The sequence below is a fragment of the Hylobates moloch genome, unplaced genomic scaffold (assembly GCF_009828535.3).
Source record: "Hylobates moloch isolate HMO894 unplaced genomic scaffold, HMol_V3 SCAFFOLD_19, whole genome shotgun sequence".
Classification (NCBI taxonomy): Eukaryota; Metazoa; Chordata; class Mammalia; order Primates; family Hylobatidae; genus Hylobates; species Hylobates moloch.
This window is the reverse complement of record NW_026652294.1, coordinates 51,031,437-51,044,140: the sequence shown is the minus strand read 5'-3', so window position 1 is coordinate 51,044,140 and position 12,704 is coordinate 51,031,437. Positions and strand designations below refer to the sequence as shown.

Here is a 12,704-nt window from a genome sequence, read left to right as displayed (position 1 = left end):
CCGAATCCAGCAACACATCAAAAAGCTTATCCACCATGATCAAGTGGGCTTCATCCCTGGGATGCAAGGCTGGTTCGACATATGCAAATCAATAAATGTAATCCAGCATATAAACAGAACCAAAGACAAAAACCACATGATTATCTCAATGGATGCAGAAAAAGGCCTTTGACAAAATTCAACAATCTTTCATGCTAAAAACTCTCAATAAATTAGGTATTGATGGGACGTATCTCAAAATAATAAGAGCTATCTATGACAAACCCGCAGCCAATATCATACTGAATGGGCAAAAACTGGAAGCATTCCCTTTGAAAACTGGCACAAGACAGGGATGCCCTCTCTCACTACTCCTATTCAACATAGTGCTAGAAGTTCTGGCCAGGGCAATCAGGCAGGAGAAGGAAATAAAGGGTATTCAATTAGGAAAAGAGGAAGTCAAATTGTCCCTGTTTGCAGATGACATGATTGTATATCTAGAAAACCCCATTGTCTCAGCCCAAAATCTCCTTAAGCTGATTAGCAACTTCAGCAAAGTCTCAGGATACAAAATCAATGTGCAAAAATCACAAGCATTCTTATACACCAATAACAGACAAACAGAGAGCCAAATCATGAGTGAACTCCCATTCACAATTGCTTCAAAGAGAATCAAATACCTAGGAATCCAACTTACAAGGGATGTGAAGGACCTCTTCAAGGAGAACTACAAACCACTGCTCAACGAAATAAAAGAGGACACAAACAAATGGAAGAACAGTCCATGCTCATGGGTAGGAAGAATCGGTATCGTGAAAATGGCCATACTGCCCAAGGTAATTTATAGATTGAATGGCATCCCCATCAAGCTACCAATGACTTTCTTCACAGAATCGGAAAAAACTACTTTAAAGTTCATATGGAACCAAAAAAGAGCCCGCATTGCCAAGTCAATCCTAAGCCAAAAGAACAAAGCTGGAGGCATCACGCTACCTGACTTCAAACTGTACTACAAGGCTACAGTAACCAAAACAGCATGGTACTGGTACCAAAACAGAGATATAGACCAATGGAACAGAACAGAGCCCTGAGAAATAATGCCGCATGTAGACAACTATCTGATCTTTGACAAACCTGACAAAAACAAGCAATGGGGAAAGGATTCCCTATTTAATAAATGGTGCTGGGAAAACTGGCTAGCCATAAGGAGAAAGCTGAAACTGAATCACTTCCTTACACCTTATACAAAAATTAATTCAAGATGGATTAAAGACTTACATGTTAGACCTAAAACCATAAAAACCCTAGAAGAAAACCTAGGCAATACCATTCAGGACATAGGCATGGGCAAGGACTTCATGTCTCAAACACCAAAAGCAATAGCAACAAAAGCCAAAATTGACAAATGGGATCTAATTAAACTAAAGAGCTTCTGCACAGCAAAAGAAACTACCATCAGAGTGAACAGGCAACCTACAGAATGGGAGAAAATTTTTGCAACCAATTCATCTGACAAGGGGCCGATATCCAGAATCTACAATGAACTCAAACAAATTTACAAGAAAAAAGCAAACAACCCCATCAAAAAGTGGGCGAAGGATATGAATAGAGACTTCTCAAAAGAAGACATTTATGCAACCAAAAAAACACATGAAAAAATGCTCATCATCACTGGCCATCAGAGAAATGCAAATCAAAACCACAATGAGATACCATCTCACACCAGTTAGAATGGCCATCATTAAAAAGTCAGGAAACAACAGGTGCTGGAGAGGATGTGGAGAAATAGGAACACTTTTACACTGTTGGTGGGACTGTAAACTAGTTCAACCATCATGGAAGTCAGTGTGGCGATCCCTCAGGGATCTCGAACTAGAAATACCATTTGACCCAGCCATCCCATTACTGGGCATATACCCAAAGGATTATAAATCATGCTGCTATAAAGACACATGCACACGTATGTTTATTGCGGCACTATTCACAATAGCAAAGACTTGGAACCAACCCAAATGTCCAACAACGATAGACTGGATTAAGAAAATGTGGCACATATACACCATGGAATACTATGCAGCCATAAAAAATGATGAGTTCGTATCCTTTGTAGGGACATGGATGAAACTGGAAAACATCATTCTCAGTAAACTATCACAAGGACAAAAAACCAAACACCGCCTGTTCTCACTCATAGGTGGGAATTGAACAATGAGAACACATGGACACAGGAAGGGGAACATCACACACCGAGGACTGTTGTGGGGTGGGGGGAGGGGGCAGGGATAGCATTAGGGGATATACCTAATACTACCTGACGAGTTAATGGGTGCAGCACACCAACATGGCACATGTATACATATGTAACTAACCTGCACGTTGTGCACATGTACCCTAAAACTTAAAGTATAATAAAAATAAAAATAAAAAAAAGAGGGAAGGTTGATGCTGGCCATGATTCCTTGGGAAGAACCAGCAGAACCAGTTTTCTCTCCCTGACACTGAGAAAGGATTTTTTTAAGTTTCTCTGAACTGAGGTTGAAGAGAAGGGAAGCAAAAGAGAAGGGGCTGGTGGTGGTATCTGAGGAGCTCCTTGGGCTCCAGCATGTTCCCACAACTCCCTAAGACTTGCGTTAAATGATGAAACAGAACCTTTAAACAAGAGTGTGGACTTCAGAGAAGTGACCTCTGCCTTGTGTCCTAAGTGCCCTGCATCCCAACTGGACTTGAGCGGTATGAACCTCCTAGAACGTCCCGCCCCACCAGGCAGGCAGCAGTTGGGCATAGATGATTGGATGGTGTTGAAGCAGAGAAGACCTAAAATACCCCTTTTGGGTTTCCCACTGACCAGAAAGGTGTGGAGAACAGTAGACCCTCTCCGTGCCCCAGAGGAGTGTGGGGGAAAAGAGAAAACCAATCTGAAAAGACATTAAAGCCCTGATGCAGGGACAACACAGCTGAAATGGAGAGGACCGCATGGCTGCAGGCCAGCTAGCAACTTGGTGCTCTGGTAGATGCCAGTGTGGCAGGATGGCAAGGCCTAAGCACAAGTAGTCTTGCCCATCTCAGTGAGTAACAGAATGCAAAGGTACCAACAGCCAGGGGCCTGATCCTCTTGCCCCTGAAGCTATGACACTACCTAAGACCCCTGGATCTCCCAACACCACTGCCAACTCAGGTTGGGAGTGGGGTCAGGGATTAAAATCTTGAATTAACTCAAGTAGGAGCCTGAAATAAATAAATTCACCTCAAATGAACTGAGATTAAATTTTCTGCCAGATAGCGAAATGGAGTTTGAATAGAAAATAACCTGAGTCATAGAAAAGTAGAGACAGAGACTGAAAATTCATACTAACTTATTAGACAGTGGAAATGCCTGGGATGCATGTTCAAGAGTGCCCTCTAAACTGTGCCTCACCGTGCAAGATTCCATTGAGAATTCTTCTTAGGCAGTCCTCCATATTGCCACTTTCTTACTGAAGGAATAAATCCCCTAGGTGGATAGCTGCTAGAAATGGCAGAAAAAGAAGAAACAAACTAGACATCAAGGGGTAGGTAACCAAGGATTTATAGTGACTATGTGGGACCCATCGTGGCTGGGCAAAGGCAGTACAGCCTGCTAGACAGAGCCCTGAATTTGAGTCAGAGGTCTTGGGTTCAAATCCCAGTCCCTTACTTTGCTCTGTAATCCTGAGCAAGCACTTTAGCTTCTGAGAACCTCAGCCTCCTTATGTATAAGCAGCTTCTCCAGGTTAGGGTTAAATGAGGGCAGGTATGGAAAGTCCCCTCACAGAGCCAGATGTGTGATAGATGCTCACTGAGTATCTGAAGAACAAAACCCTGCCTCTAAGTCCTTTACTTCCAGACCTGCCCTGGCTTCTTCTCCCAGGTTGATGGCCCCGGATGCTACCCACACTAATTCAAGTATTATTTGCTCTTTGGATTCTCAAAGTCCTGCTAGCTGGCTAAATAGCCCTGAGTCCCCACCCCAACACTATAAACTCCCATTCACACACATACCTCCCTCGCTGGCTGGACCTGTGAGGTGCCAGCATGTCATGAGGCTAACTTGGCCATATGTGGCCAGAGGAGCTGTAGATCCCTTGTCCCAGAGACATCATGGAGTTTTACCTTATAACTGAGGATGAAGGGGTTATTGTAAATAAACAGATGGCTTGGGCTTCATTACTAAGCCAGAGGAAAATTGTACAGCAATATCCTACTGTCCAGTTTAAATGGTGTTCAGGCCAGGGTGCTAATGGGGACTCTTTGTGAAGAAAGCAGAGGCGATGAATTCCTCCCTGAGTAATAAAAGGAGCAGAATCTTGAAAGAGGAGTAGCACTTTAAAAGGGGTGGCCCTTTAAAAACTTCCTGGGGCTGGTAGAAAGGAAAAGGGGGTGCACTGGGAGCCAGATACTGAGAGAGACCCCAGAGGCCTTACTGGTGGGAGGCCTGCATGCCTCCCTGACAGCTTGATATATTTCAGTGATGGAAACTGCTGACCATACTTTCTGTTTAAGTTAGCATATTTTGTTGGCTTCCTTGTTGTAGGCGTTGAGTTATTCTTTCCCAGCTCCCCATCTGTATCACTTTTCTCCCTTTAGCACACTTAGGTCAGGGTCCACATTCTTAATAATGAAGTCAAAATGCCCTGTTGTCAAGGCTTCCAGAAAAAAAAAAAAAAAATGCTAAACACAAAGAAGTTGTTAAAGCAGCTGGGATTACACCAAGAGGGAGGGATACATTCAAACTGCACTCCATGAAATCTGTAAAACCCCATCAGCTTTACCAGTTTCTCTCCAGCCTCCACATCCCCAAGGACCTCATTGTCCCTAAAGAAACCCATTAGTGTGCACAGGCTAATGAGACCCTCCAGTCACTGGAACAGGAGAGACTCAACAGGGAGCCCATTTCTGCACACTTGGCAGCAGGCTGCCGGAAACACCTGGTTCTCCTATGCACCCCGCAGGCTCAGGGCAGCGCTGACTCCTTCAACCTTGGCTACTCAAGGAATTTTGCTTGAAGAGACAGCCCAAGGAGTTAGAAGACTTCTTTTTGGTGAGTTCTCGTCACTAGCCTGGAACTCCTGTCCCATCTGGGGGATATTGTGTCATAGTTTCATCTTTAAAAATTGGGGAGGCTGTCTTGCAATGCAAATGACTTTTTCATGAAAGTCAGTGTGGAGACATTAATAGCATTCAGCTGTTTATTTCTGAAATAAGGAATTACTCCCAGAGATTTGGAGGGTGGCACATGATGACAGGCATGGCAACCCCCATTTAAACAGGGATTAACCTTCACAGACTAAGCACTCTCATTCCATTGCTAACCCCAATTCTACTGATAGGAACTACTTGGAGCTTGGGGTAGCCCAATCCTACAGACAGAGAAAAAGCTGTGTGGCCGCCCCTGTATCTTCCTCTACAGCCTCATTCCTCTGAGAGCACGCCATGGCCCTGCATTGGTGGTTTCCTGTCGTGGTGACACTAGGCCATCTCTGCTTCCGCAGAACACACACCATGTTGTCTGCCTAGCTAGAGGTCCAGTCAATACTTTGTAAGTCTTAGGAGTCAATGCATCCCCCCACATAGTTTAAATATTGGCTATGTGACCTTGGGCAAGCCATTTAATCTCTCTGAATCACAGTGAAATCAGAACACTATTCTCTCTCTTGCTGGGTTGTTATGAATATTAGAATTAATGTCAGGAAAGCGTTCCACAATCTAAGAGGGATTGAATAAATGGTTTCTGGTAGTCATGGTAGTAGCAGGCAAGTTGTATATTTAGAATAATGAGTACTCACTGCAGCCATGCATTTTACTGATCTGACTCAGTGGCTTTAAGATGGTTTATAGCAGCAGAACTCCCTTTCTTTCCTGATGAAATCAGACACAAAATCTCCATTTCATAAAGCGAATAGCAGGACACTGCTCTGGTGGAACCGGGACAGATAGCCAGGACTCCCGGCCACCTGGCTCCCCCACCTTTCTGTGGAAGTCCCTCAAGTTCCTGCAAGAAATTCCAGGATAACTCACAACAGTTTAAAAACCACAGGTTTCATTTACAATTGCCATTTTATTTACCAATGCCAGGGACCGGAAAGGTAGAGTCTGAAGGTAGGGGCTATCCAAACATGACACCCTAAGTGTGGTCACTCTGGGATGAAGCAGGTCCTTGCCACACAGGGCTGTCACTGCTCAGGCGGAGGCCTTCCGTTCACTCACCCGCACAAGCAAAACGCCCTGCCACAAACCTTTCCTGTCTCCAGCCGGTCTTACTCATGCCTACCTGAAACCTCCGTCCCACACCAGCCCCTATCTTATTTACCTCTCAACGTGACAATCACAACTCATACACTGAGCTTAGCTTTACTTTTAAAATGTCATCTCCCATTACGTAAGTTTATTTTGCATTTACATGGTGCTTTATATATTTATCTAATTGATTCCTTGTCCTGACCAAACATGGCAGGTTTGTGGAACAGAATGTTACATGCAAGTTTCAGCAGAGGTCCAAAGACAATGGGAACCGCATTCCAAATGAGGTGCCAAAGAAGTTGCGGGATTTTCAAAATAGGTGCCAAGAACCAGCTCCCCAGTTCTTAGACCCTTTTTCCACAATGAAGGTATAGAGGATGGCAACTGAAGCATTTCTCAAGAGGATTTCTTTGGAGAGAGCTGTAGTATGAAACCTACTCCCCAAAAAGAGGGGTAAGGGGTCCCACCTGACTCCTGGTAATGTGGCCTTCAAGGAAATAGGAGATTTTTAGAGAGAGCTGTGGACATGTCAGTGTAGCTTCTCCCCCACCACGCCCACTTTAGTGAGGTCAGAGGTGGTGCCTTTCCCCTCGTCTCAATTTTTAAAAGGTTGATTTTTAGGAGAAAATTGATATGTTCTAACTGCTTGACTGACACAGAGGTCCAGTGTGTGACTGACTCCCACCTGAAGGCAGGTAGCTAGCTGCTTCAAAAGCACAGTGAAAGAAGGACAAAAGGCTCCCCTAGCTTGTGGGGCAAAAATGATGTGTTTTTCACAGACCAGGTGTGGGCCTCCCACAGGAGCTAACCGACATTGGCTTGTCTTAGGTTGTTTCCAAGAAGACCACCTAAAGGGCAAACAGAGAGAAGCTGAATGGATGGCTGGATTGTCAGGGCCTGAGGAGGAAGAGCCATCTGGAATAGAGAAGCTCTGTCAAGGGGACACAGGTGAGTGACCACCAGCCACAGGGCAGGGGTACCTCCATGGAGAAAGCAGCTGCCCCGTGGGCAATCTGAAACGCCTGCCAAGCCAAGAGGGCCCCGGAGCAGAGTGGCACAGCAGTGGCTTTCAGAGGGAGCGCCTGCCTGTCTCTCTCTCTCTCTGGATTCTAACCACAAAGCACAGCTACCGGGATGGGAGAAGAGGAGAAAAAGTCGATGAGAAAAAAAAGAAGAAAATGACCACAGCCCTTCCTGCATGCAGCATGCTCAACCTGCAGGAGGGGAGAAATCCTGACTTTAAATCAAATTCGTGGGACTCAACATTTTAATCACCAGATTGAGGTTATTTTTATTACCCCAAAGTAACCATTAAACTCATGCAACTGCCTGATTTTTCAGCTAGCAGCAGGGGAAAATTAGTCCCATGGTCTGGATTAAAGGGACAGTGAGAGACAAAAACAGTTACTTTATAATTGTATAGTTATATGTTCTTGGTCAATATTAGGAGTTAACATGGATCAGTCTCACCATTAAGAGCTACGGGTATCATTCAGAACTTTTTATGTGGCTGGCTTAGGTAAATGAAGGAAATTTACTGTCTCATGTAACTGGGAAGTCCAAAGATAAAGCTGGTTTCAGGACCTCAAATGGAGCCATCACCTCTCTCTTGCTCATCTAGTTCTGTTAACACATTGCGCTCATTTTCTTCCAATGCAAATTGGCTTTATTTGTGCAGAAGGTGCAACCACAGGCAGGCAACTATAGACTTGCATAATCCCAGCTTAGTTCCAGAAGAAAGAGAGAGCTTCTTGCTTTCAGCATCTATAAGCAAAATCCCAGAGGAGTACCTGATTGGCTTGTCTTGAGCCATGTGCCCACCTGATCGATGTCCAACAGGGGCAGGGTGCTTGATCTTGCAATGTTGCATGGAAGAGGTGTCTTACTCCAAAGGAAGTGGGCTGGGACTACTTGAAGAATGGGACAGGCGTGCTGGGCAGACCAAAACAACAAACACCAGTTTTCCACATTGTGTAGCACAGGAAAATGCAGCTCAAAGATATCAGCTGCATACTCTTCCTATGCAGTAGAAAATAATGATTATTATAACAATTAATATCTTACCACTGGGGATCCTTGCTTATGCTCTTCCCTCAGTCAGAGATGTACTCTATCAAAATTCTGCTCATTTTTCAAGCTCAGCTCAAATATTATCTCCTCCATGAAGCCTCTCATGATTTCCAGAAATGAAAATGAATTGATCCTTTTACTGCAGTCTTATTGTATTCGTACAGTTCTCAGCCTTGGTTCTGCAGCAGAATCAGTGAGCAGCTGGTTGAAATGCCACCTCTCTGTCAAATCTTCCCTGACCTCAAAAGCACAAATGCTCTTCTCTCTACTCGTATAGTAACTAAAGCCTTCTAAAACCATCACTTTCTTGTCGACTACTTCTGCACACGCACCCAGATTATTGCTTTTATGAAAGCACATGGCTTTGCATTTGGTACATCAGGAAATTCTGTTTTATTGAGTCAAGCAGCAATTCCTTTTACACTTTGTGCTAGTTTTAAAATATGTTCACAAATTTTTGAAACTCCTCTCTTCAAGAGGTGGAGTCTAACTCCCCTCCCTTTGAGTGTGGGTGGGAACAAGCTACTTGCTTCTAATGAATTGAGAAAAAAGGTTCTGTGATAGCCTGCAAGTAATAAATGGTGCTGCAACTTCTCTTGCTCTCTCCTGAATTGCTCGCTCTAGGTAAAGTGACTCACAACTACCAGATTGTGGGAACACTCAAACAGCCTATGGAGAACCCTCATGGGAAGGAACTGAGGCCTCCTGCCAACAGTCGTGTGAGTGATCATCTCCAAAGCAGATTGTCCGGCCCCAGCCAAGCCTCCAGATGATGGCAACCTGCATCCAGATGCCTGACTGCAACTGCAGGAGACTCCCTTAGCCAGAACCTCCCAGTGAAACTGCTCCTTAATTCTTGACCCATAGATACTGAAATAACAAATGTTTGTTGTTTTAAGCCACTAAATTTTGGGATAATTTGTTACACAGCAATAGATAACAAATGCATACTTCTACACATAGACGTGGCAAGCATTCTTAACACTGGGTGTCTTGGCGTGGGTTCCTCAGGAAACAGAGGAGAAGGCTAACGTGCTAGGACTAAACTATGGAGTTGATTGCAGGGAAGCAGGAGCAACAGCAAACCTTAGAGTGCATTACTAAGCAGGTCCCTGCTTGGGATCACTTGCCACTGATTGTTCCATCTTGCAGGACCGATTCTGAAAGGCGGTGAGTTCACCTGCATCTCAGGTCAGTTTGTACAGAGGGTAGAAGTGAAGAGGATTTATCTATCTGCTCTTATCTCCCTGTAGTCAAGCTTTCTTCACAGGACATTAACACTCTATATTTCCTGGGTGTTTGCATGGTCTCCAAGCAGGTCCCTGCTGTCACATGCCTTGGGATGAACAAGGAAACACCACTTTCCTAGGCATGGGGCGGGGCACTGCCAGGTTGTGACACCTGAGATCAGTTGCAGCTCACACAAAATTGGTCACCAATTAGCAGCTCGAGCAGAACAAATGGGCAAAGGTCCTAGACAGAGGGGGCTAAGAGGCTCTGGTGGTACAGAAGAGGTACCTGATAGACAGGGTGCAGGTGGCACAGCGTGTTATCTGTAAGTTTCCTCAAAACTCAGACTTGGAAAGGGGTAAGATCATCAGTAAAAATGGCCCAAAATAATGTCTGGGATCAGCCAAACTCCAATCAAAGGGACCTGGATGTAACCTCAGAGATTGCAACCAGGAAACTCAGATGCCTAAGTAATTGAATTAAATCTTTAAGTCCAAAGATGCAGGTGTTGCTAGAAATGGAGAGGCTCAGCAGCATTAAGAGATGGAAGTTCAGCAAGAGAAGAGTGGGGAGCAGCCCCCACCATGTCCAGGGCAGAGGGTACCCCAACTTGTGTACCTGAATATACGACCAGTAAGGCAGGTAAACCCCAAAACGGAGATAAAGATAAGTTGGTGACAGCAGCCATTAAGGGCTCATATAGCTGAGTCCCTTTGTTCTAGTCTTGAGCTTACCAAGTAACTGCCTCTGCATCATTCATCTTCCCAAGTAAACATCCCAAAAGGGAGAGAATGTTCCGATACATAATCAAGAGGATCAGATTATCTTGTTGGTTCCAGTTGGTATGAACCATTCAGCCCACTCAAGGTATAGGTATGATCACCATTCTTATTCATCCAATTAACTGCTCATGTTCTCCCCTGCAGGGATGTGCCAGGATGACCAGCCAGCCTTCTGCAATGAGACCCAGTGCCTTGTTTCCCAAACCATGGCACAGGATTTGAAACAACCACACACAAACAAGAAGTTTAGTCTACACAGTACAGGTGGACACGCACACACTGTAGGCAGCATATAGACACTGGGGTCCGGCTGGGCTGGGTCAGCAATACTCACGGCACTCGAGGAGGAAGGGCACCTTCCTGGGCTTCCACCTGGAGGGACACTGGCACCCAGCTCTCCAGCCTGCCAGGAACTCGGCCAACCATTCCAGGGTGGGTCCTTTTCAAGAACCACACTCGGCCCCTCCTCCTCCTTTAGGTACTCCGTCCACTTGTTTCACTGAGGTCAGCTAGCATAGAGCCCACCCTACATCTCAGAGAAGGCAAATCTACATGTGCTCCCCTGGAACGTCCCCTCTTTCTCTCTTCTCCACCCAGAGCACCTCTCCTCCAGGGGACCAAGGAGAAAAGCTCCCTCTGCTGTTTGATGTTGACACCAGCCCCTCACAGCCAACGCTTCTATCCAGAGGTGGGCTTAGTACTTTCCCTGGCACAGACTAAAGTGTATAGCCATTCAGGGCTATGCTGCACTTCATTTATTCCCTCATTCGTTCATCCATCAAATGCTGTGGGGTTCCTACTTAGAAGCAGAGCAGTCATGGTAGAAATAAGACTACAGATTCAGAAATTGCTGAAACATGGTTTTTTCATATATTTCAACTGCATGCCTAAAGAAATGAGAGACATATCAGCCTGAAGCTGGGTGGCTGCTTCACCTCAATTCAGTTCTGAATGTACCAGTTTTCTGGGTTCTCTACCAAATCCACGCACTGTCTCCTTCCCAGAAATTGTTTTCAGATCCACAGGGTTGAGGCCCTTATATTCACAAATAAACAAACTTAGACATTGCATTTGAAAAGAGACTCAAGGGTATATTTTGAAAACCAGGGAAATAACAGCAAATGAAGATAAAACATATATCTGAAAAGAGATTCAGATACACATTTAGAAAGAAAAGGAGTCATAACATTCCTTCAGAAGAAGGATGCGAGTAGGGCACTACTACAGATATCTGTATTCGTTGAGTTTTTAACTTTCAGACACATGACAGTGAGTTCCTGCAGATTCTATAGTGTCAGGTTCCTCATCCCAGCAGGGCAGCTGCCCTGGGAGAGGGAGGAGCCTTGTACTTGGGGCCAGGCCCCAGATGACTGCAGAGATGATGCTGGGCCGACAGGGGAAACCCTACCACTGAGGGGCTCACGGCCCAGAGGGGAAATGCTGCTAAACAGAAGCACAAAAATCTCCCAGAAGATTCAACCGTGGTTGTGCATCAGAATCACTGGAGGCATTTTTGTTGTTGTTGTTTTCAACATTCATGCCTAAGCCCCACCCCCTGCCTCCTGAATCTGAATCTCAAGCTCAAGCATCACCTCCACTGTCCAGCTTTTCTGACGCCTCCAGACAACACAGTCCCTTCGCCTATGACCCTGTACCTGGGTTTTTGTCACCTTCCTCCTTGCTTATGTGTTCACCTGCCCTCCAGCTCCCATGAGACTCTGAGCAAGGTGAGCCAGAGAAATAGCTGTCATTTGATTACAAAGCCTTTTTCCCCAGAAAGTGGTTGGATATTCAAAATTAAAGATCAGAGTTTTTATATTAATGCTTGGAATCATATGTAACATTTCCTTTTTAATTGTGATCTGGGCATCCCACTTATCATTTTTGGAATTTAGAAGTAAATTTCCTAAGATGGCTATTACAGGCCCTGAGGTACACTCACCAGTCTAGGTAGTGACCATGGCCTAAATCTGGTTCAGCCACAGGACTGCAGGGAGAGCCCGGAGCAGGGAATGGCTGTCAGGCAACTCCGCACGGAAAGTTGTTCTCACTTTCTCTCCCAGCCAGTGACTCACCTGCAGCCGCTGCATGACAGGCGCCCCAGGCAGTATACGGGACACTGTGAACATCGCCCAATTGCCAATTTTCACATTTTTGAAAGACCTAGAAATGGGAAAACAGACTACAATAAGCCTTAAAACCACATCACATCTCTCCACGCCACAGAGTTTATTTTCTATTGCTAATGTCATCAGCTGTGTCATCTGGTAGTGACATATACTATGTTTCCTCAAAGCCCCCCTGGTAGCAAATGTCCCATGGGGTCACCTTCTCAGTCAGCTGAGTCAGAATCACAGAATTCTAGAAATGCAAAGCAGACAGGGCTCT

At 45.1% G+C, this 12,704-nt stretch overlaps 1 protein-coding gene across 1 annotated transcript in view; it reads right to left on the bottom strand.

The window, feature by feature from the left end:
* Nucleotides 1–12,431, bottom strand: part of TAF1L (TATA-box binding protein associated factor 1 like) — a 74,482-nt gene extending 62,051 nt beyond the window's left edge. Inside the window, 1 exon segment of the mRNA XM_032138513.3 lies at nucleotides 12,392–12,431. The gene's annotated coding sequence lies outside the window, so the exon portion shown is untranslated.
* Nucleotides 12,432–12,704: the final 273 nt, after the last annotated feature.